General features: G+C 42.4%; 1 protein-coding gene across 3 annotated transcripts in view; it reads right to left on the reverse strand.

Annotated features, from left to right (window-relative positions):
- The window catches only part of sema6cb (semaphorin 6Cb), a 122415-nt gene extending 114395 nt beyond the window's left edge, over positions 1-8020 (reverse strand). For all 3 annotated transcript variants that reach the window (XM_023989093.2, XM_023989094.2, XM_023989092.2), the window contains exon 1: positions 7727-8020. The gene's annotated coding sequence lies outside the window, so the exon portion shown is untranslated. The remainder of the gene's footprint in view (positions 1-7726) is intronic.
- Positions 8021-8248: the final 228 nt, after the last annotated feature.

Here is an 8248-nt window from a genome sequence, read left to right on the forward strand (position 1 = left end):
CAAATGGCTCAGATCAGCTTGGCAATGGTTGACAATAACCAGAACCTCTCCCACCTGCAACGGGGAAGAGGGAACTGCTGGGTTGACAATTAAAATGTAGTTAGTTGATTAAATAAATAACAGTCATTAGATTAATGAAAGCAAAGTCACGACAATAGCAATCTAAACCTGGAGCACGGTTCATGACGACGGGAGCGTTGTCATCACAGTTCCAGGATTAGTGAGGATTATTAAGGTATATTGATAGGACTGCTGTTCAACCCCTATTGTACCCTTTTCTCACCTTCCAATATTTCATGAATTGAACATTGAAACATTCATGATGAATCAAACCGCTGTTGACTACAATGCTTTCCACAGTTGTGTCAAGTCGGCTGGTAGTGGATCTCTACTCTGAATAGATCATTCCTTCTCATCCCACAGATGCTCTATTGGATTGAGATCTGGTGACTGGGCGGCCATTGCAGTAAACTGAATTGACCGTCATGCTCTTGGAACCATTCCTGAACAAGCCTTGTGGCATGAGGCATTAACGTGCTGGGAAAAAATGAACGGATGCACCTGATTGGCAATGACGTTCAGATATCCTGTGGCTCAACTTTTATCAAGTGGCCCAATACGTGCCATGAAAACACACCTCACATCACACCACCACCCTGCAATGTTGACACTGCATGATGGATGCATGTACTCATGTGGTTCTCCATAACCTAGTCCTCCTGTCAGCGTGAAACAGCAGGAACCGGGATTCATCAGACCAGGCAATGTTTTTCTGATTTCTCCATTTAGCCCACTTTGTTTTTGCTGAAAGAAGTGGAACTCCGTAAGGTCATCGACCTCCATACCCCATTCGTGTCAAGGTACAATGAGTTGTGCATTCTTTTATAGGTCTTTGGGCACCAATGTTGTACTGGACTGTTAGTTGACTAGCTGTAGCCCATCTGTTGCTCTGCAAATTTTGTGTCAGCCTCCTTTGTTGAAGTAGATTTAACAGATGACATAAATAAAGGATCATAGCTTTCAACTGGATTCACTGGTCAGTCTGTCACAGAAAGAGCATGTACACATGTACAATGTTTTGTACACTCAGTGTATGTTCTAGTGAGTCTGTCTAGAAATTTGTAATTAAAAAGTTAAAGTACTTAAAGGGATGATTTTAGATAAATGTACTGAAAACGCTATTGAATGAAAACTCCACAAGAAAATCTGTTGGCCAGCAAGTGGGAGGGTTTGAATTAAATGTATTCAGCGCCTGCAAGGGAATCACACCTGATAAGCCCGTTACGCACCTGCATAAGATAAGTCTGAATACCAACTACTGAGAAGTGCCTAGGAAAGGCGTGCGTAAAAAAGGCGAACATTTCCTAAGTCTGAATCGGGCCCTAATGCATAAGGATTACATGTATTTTGTGGCATGAATGATGGATTTTTGTTGATGTTATTCTCCTACTTACTCTGCCTATTTCCCAATCTCTCTCGCTCTCCCTCTTTTGCTAATGTCCTCCTCTCACACATTTTCTCTCTGCGGAACAGATCTTTCCTGCATGCTAAGAAATTGTGGGTCGATTTCCAAGAATAACAAGCTCCAATACGCACCCACATTTAAATTCCTGGAATGTGGTTAGTATATTTGGTTTTGTACTTTAATTGTAGCCTAAAAATAAAAACATATTTTGAAATCATGCAGGAACTAGATGGTTTTCAGCTATAGTGAAATCCATTGCATGATCACAAAAACTGTGCGCCTCCAGACACAAAATCAACTTAATAAACCCATTATAAGGTTTTTGGATACAGCTAAGCAAAAACACCAGCAAATCCAAAGTAAACATTCAGTGAAGTGAAGGGACGGATTGCTTCAGTTTCAACATGGGCAGCTAATCAATGAGGCTGGATGGAGGGAGGCTACCCTCATTATGAAGTGATTAAGAGATAATTTGGAACAAAAACCACTGCACCTTTAGCCCCTCTAGGACTGCGCCCATATTTTGCCACGCCAATCAATCAATGGCCGGCAGCAATTTACAGGAGGGCTTGTTTCGTTAACTTGCATTGTATGAGAAGATGAGCAGTAGAGGAACAAGATTGTGGCAAAATATATATTGCTTCCTGCATTAAGAAGCCAATGGGGAAATGTTTTGATTCAAGTTTACTGATACCTATTGGTACTGTATGTATATAATAGTATCTCAAGGCCTGAATATTGCATATAGGCCTTTGTGTTTGTTATGGTTCATTGGGGGCTCTGGGGGATTGTGGGTGTCGCAGTTAAAATGTGAGTTTAAAAAAGGCAACGGTCTTAGTCATCGCTCAGTAATCCTCAGTGATGAGACTCAATGTGCAAATGAAGAAGTAGCTACCTCCTCAGATGAAATATGCATGAAAGGGAAAAAACGTTTCATCTCAACAGGATGTATTTCTTGCCCAAAACCCTTCTCCCTTACCAGCCCCGAGGGTACTGAGCACAAACTTCCCATCACACTAATCAAACAGCCGTGTGTGTGTGTGGCCAATCTCTTTTGAGGAAGACAAAAGGTAGTGAAATCTAAAAGGATTACTCAAATGCAGATTGAAGCACCTTCCCAAATCACCCAATTACAAACAAACATAGACAAGCCACTCAGACAGCAGGATTTACATACTAATATAACACAAATAAAGTAGGATGAAAACATGTTCACATACAAAGACTTTAAGGGTTGGGAAACGTTTACTGACCTGAATACATAAACATGATACTATCTGCTGACACAGGTTGTATTGCCCTCTGTAATTGGTGGAACCCTTCCACTTCAGTTCATGGCGCTTAACGAGACAGTTACCCAGCATTCTCGGCCCGTGGCTGCTGCGGGTTAGCTGGAGCAGCCTAAGACCATGTTTGACAAGGGGTTAACACTGCTGACAAACGCTTTATAAAACCACAAGAAGACAGCCAGTCTGGAAAGGAGGACTGAGGCCTGTCACTTGTCCAGAGTGTGGTCTGCAACAGCTGAATTTTTTTTCCATTCTACCCTTTGGTTGAACTCTGCTCTTTTTCCTCCCAAATTCACGCACTCATCAGCTCTGGGATAATTACCCGTACTGTGCTAACCGCGGCGGTGTGACAGGAGGGCAGCCATCACTCGCCTGTTTTTAGAATCAGAGCTAATTACTGCCCTGTCAAGGACTCTATTTAAATGACTGCTACTGATGGGGGTAATAGGATAAAAGTGTCAATATTGAACACAGTCAATTAAATCAGACATTTATTTTGGGCACCAAGGTCCTGGTGTGCTGAAATGAACACAGTTATACAGAAAAACAAATGAAAAGAGGTGATATTCAAACCAATACTAGAAAATCCAACAAATCATGAAAAATCTATGATGACCAAATACAGTGAAGCTTAGCAATGTAATGAGGACTCAGTAAAACAAGTTTCTGCATTGTGAAGAGCAAACAGCTAAAATACAGTGAAGTACATTCCCCCTACTGGTCCCGGACAATGATTGAAGACCCCCTTCAGCTGCCATGGCAAAGCCACGAGGCTTTCCTCAACCCACCATTTTTAATGCAACATGTTAAATGTGATTTTCTCCCACTGTCCATTGGAGGGGCCAGACCTGAAGGCCAAGGCCTGGTGGTCTCAGCAGATAGCAGGGACAGGCCTGTCCCGTGTCAGCCTTGTGTTATGGATGATGGGGAGGCTCTGGGGCTGACAGGTAATAATTCACTCCCCAGGGTTCAGGAACCCGTCGCTGAACCGAGGCAGGCAGACAGGGAAGGTGGAAGACTGCACGGCCTTGCAAAACCCTCCTTGCCCCCCCCCTTTCCACTCCCCCCTAAGCCAGATATGGGGTCCCCATTGGCTGCCCAGTTGCCATGGGTAACAAACTACCATCAATATGAAATATGAGGTGCCACAGTCCAGTGCTTCACTCCGGTGCAGGGCCAAACAAAGTCCCATATGCTGGGGGTGGGAGGCGAAGATTAACTGTTGCTTCTTCAAGCCAAATACAGTCACACTGCCCATTTTTTAAACTCCAGCAGCCCTCCAGTGCCATAGGAAGTACTTCAGAGTCACCTCAGACAGATGGTTACTGTCAATACTCCACACTTACAATGTTTAAAAAAAAGATACTATATACGTCATATTGATCTCAAAATGGAAGTTATCAACACAGACGGGGCAGATTGCAGTAATTCAACCACTGCAATTGATATGTGCCATGGCGTCTGGGCTCTATCAGGATCCTAACCGAAACCATTCAATATATTATTATGGATAGTATAATGGTACCACAGTCTTCTGCGGAAGACAGTTGACTCAAAAGACAGTTGCTTCTCTAAACAGTACAGTAACTTGAGTCTGGGCCAGTTCTGAAACCAGTTCTCCAACTGTTGGAACAGTTGGCAGCAGAGTTGGATGAAGGAATATCTGCATCACAGGGGTGACCGTGGGCTGGGAGGTATAGGCTGTACTGTACGTCCCACAGGACCATAGTTCTGGGCCCCTGGGACAGAGACTATTTCTGCCCTCATTACCCCGCAGACCATTAAGGAGACACAGCCATCCACACATCACAGCCCAGCTCAGCCCTGCAGCAGACCTCCCGTCATTTAATACAAAAACTACAGCGCCATCGGAAATAGGAAATAAAATTACACCGTGGTCTAAATGCACCATTAGCCATGCTAACCGAGCGCCGGCTCTTTCAGGGCTGAAATGAGAGCCGGACAACATGCAATTTGGGAGCCGACGGAGAGGGAGCGGGCTGCTGACACTCGCCTCTCTCAGCTCCAGTCATTTACAGCCATCACCCACCAGCCTGCAAGACCTGAGTTACTTATTGAATGGGGTTGGGTAATAAGAAAGCGGATATGTGTGTTTCTGGAGGTAGGAAATGAGAAAGAGAGAGAGGGCAAAAGAGAGTGAGCAAGGTAAAAAAAAGAGTTCAGAGAGGGAATACTGGTTGGGTGGGAGTTACAACTAATATAAACATATTATTCAAAAATGATCAATCCATAAAAAGCAACAAACCAGTAGGATATTCCAACTCGTGTTGAAGGGAAGCAATATCACCACTTGTTGATTAGGCTATGACATCTAAACCACCTAATGTATAACAGGATTGTCATTTTCTCTGACAGAGTAGCTTAGCCCTGACGACAAGCACCAGTGAAAAACTATGATGCCAACTGCAACTTTGGTTTCCTTTTTAACATGTAAAAGATGGGGGTGAATATTGTTTTTAATAAAATATCTGCAGCAAGAAACATTTAAAAAGGAGAAAAACAACCGTGTGTGTACTGTAAGATAATGATACCCTAGAGCTGGTGAGATTTGCACCAAATTAACATGAATATTTACATTTCTTCTAAAACTTTGGAATATAGACGCAGTTATCACACATCCACATCACCAAAACTATTATGGATGGGAAACACAGCGGCAACAAAGATGTGTCTTTATGTTAGTTGTGCAGGCTGCCAGTGGCGGCATGCCCATAGGGGGCACAAAGGCACGTGCCCCCTCAGATGTCGTGTTGTGAGATGTTTCAGATGTTAAATTAATTAGTCATCTTAATTTTTAAGCCCATGTTTTATCAGAATTATTTATAAAAAGATCTGTCAGCAGTATTTTGCAGAGGGGACACACTGACTGGACTAGGCAAAGAGCCCCCCCCCCCCCCCCCCCCCCCCCCCCTCCCTAGTAAGTGGTCCCTTCCCAAGTGCACAGAGAAAAGAAAGGCAGGCCACTATACTCTAGTGCGTGGAGTATCGTCAGTGGAGGAGGAGAGTGTAGAGTGACACACAGCGTTTGATTTGATTTTAGCTGATGGCGTTGGGCCGGAGGTATGTTTATAAATGAACGTGATCAAGCTACGTAGCCTATTGATTTGTTCTTCATGAATAAATAAAACAAAAATGTTCTGTTGTTTGTCTGCTTCTACATTTGCATTGCTTGCTGTTTGGGGTTTTAGGCTGGGTTTCTGTATAGCACTTTGTGATATCTGCTGATGTAAAAAGGGTTTTATAAATACATTTGATTGAGAATACTAGCCACCGAGCAATTTTATGATGTTGGCTTTAGTTAGCTAGCTAGATAGACTCCCAATCTCATAACTAGCTACCAAGCCATTTCAGGCTATCAATCAAGTTCTTGTCTAACCTACCTGCTGGCCAGGTTGCTAGACTTGAGAAAAGCAAGCAATTACTAAATGTACTGAATAAGACTCACATTCCTTTCAATCCTTTACCCAGATTTGAGTAGAACCCACCACCCACACACACGTACTTCATGCCATACTTTTGTCAAGATATTTGACTTGCAGATATAAGCCTACTAAAAGCTTCTCTCTGTTGGGCATAGCTGAGTGTGGTAAAAAGAGCATAAAAAGAGCATTAAAAAAAAGCATAAAAAGATAGCCTATTTTTGTCTCAATCCAAGTCTGTAGGCTACACACAGACTGTCACCCAGACCTGTACCTTCAATGTCCTCCCATCCGGAACTAATGGACATTATTCTTGCTACTTCGACACAATATTGGCTATTTTATTTTGGCTAGTGTTTACCAAAACGCATTAAAAACTGCATGAAAAAACTAATATCAACATGTAACTCGAATCACTGTTATTGATAGCCTCTAGCTGTATTTTCAGGCTATAAATATGTGCACAAACTCAAAAAACATAAAACAATTTAAGAATCAACTTAAATCAGCCTAAACATACAAAGGCATCATCATTTGTTTCATTGCATTAGGACAGATAACTAGCTGGTCACAGGCTGCAGTTGTTGTGGAAAATTCAAAGACATCCACAACTAAAATCACCCAATGCGCATTTTAATTAAGCAGCTGTCAAAATGACAAGACATTGCTCTATAATATAAAGATGGTGAACCAAGTAAGGTAAATCTAGGCCTACAACAACAAGTTTGTCACTCCACACAAAGGACTGCGAATCTGTGAAATTACCCAACTCGATACATCTTGGCGCACGCAGCTATGCATTTCAACTTACTCTTTAACTGGCAACAATTTTCTACAAACGCGATCTTGTATTCACTTTGTTCAAATGACCCAGTGAGATTATATAACAGTGTTTGAAAGACATGTATGGTTGCAGGTCTATTATATAGACCATTAAAGTCTCGTTTTAATTTATGTAAACTATAGCCTATACAAATACAAACAGACGTCTGTCTGCACAACGACAAAACACAGTCATATAGCCTATCCAAAAACGAAGACTATTCCTAGTAAACTATTTTTGCCATATTTATTTGCTGACAAAAGCTCTTTTCGCGTGCATTTAGTTGAAAAACATGATCGAGCTGTAGCCGATGGTTTAGGACACGGTTTCCCAATTTCGGTCTTGGGGCCCTTCCTGGGTACACGTTTTGGTTTTGCCCTAGCACGAAACAGCTGATTCAAATAACTAACTCCTTCAGTAGCCGACTGTCTCCGTGGCTGCACCTACATTTAACTTGCGCATTCTGAGTATTTTGTGGTGCCACAAGTTTGCCCCAGTATCTACATAGAGGACATTGGGCTATTTAAAACAAAACGATGTCGTATTCTGGTTCTAAGTATGTACTTATAGGAAGTCCTACCATTCATAACATGTTTGGCCAGTTTATGCCACCTAACTTACCCGTTTTGGTTTTTGCCCTAGCACTACACAGCGGAATCAAATAATCAACGCTTGATAAAGAGAAAGTGCCGTAGTATATAATTCTTACCTTTTTCTTTCGTTTTGGCTATCTTGTTTCGTTGTCAATAATTTGATTCTAGCAGGACAGAGATCAGTGTTACAGAAGCGTAAAGACAGGATTAGTTATTTTTTCCAAAAAGGCTTGTATTCCCAGAGCGCGAAAGCTGCGAAAGAGCGCCTCTTGTCATGACAGAGACCCACGCACGCTCGAGCTGGACTGCAATCACAACATACTTCACCCAGCGAAGAGCAGCATTGGATAATACACGCCCTAGTGTGTTGAATTGGCAGGCAGTCGGTCCAATGACAGGGGGAGGGATAGTACCAGACCTCGTTTGAGACGGGGTTTAATTAATTTTTTTTTAACCTTGTTTGAGACGTGTTTTGTTCAAACCTTTTCATTTGACTCCTCCCTCAACATCTCACTTTTGTCCAGTTGTTGGATGCCTACACATCTGGATCCTTGCAACCCGAGCCTGCAGCCAGTCTCTCCGCCAATGAGATTTCAGACAAGGGCATTTAAATTGTTATATCATTAACCTTCTTTCTG

This window comes from Salvelinus sp. IW2-2015, linkage group LG6.1, assembly GCF_002910315.2.
Source record: "Salvelinus sp. IW2-2015 linkage group LG6.1, ASM291031v2, whole genome shotgun sequence".
NCBI lineage: Eukaryota > Metazoa > Chordata > Actinopteri > Salmoniformes > Salmonidae > Salvelinus > Salvelinus sp. IW2-2015.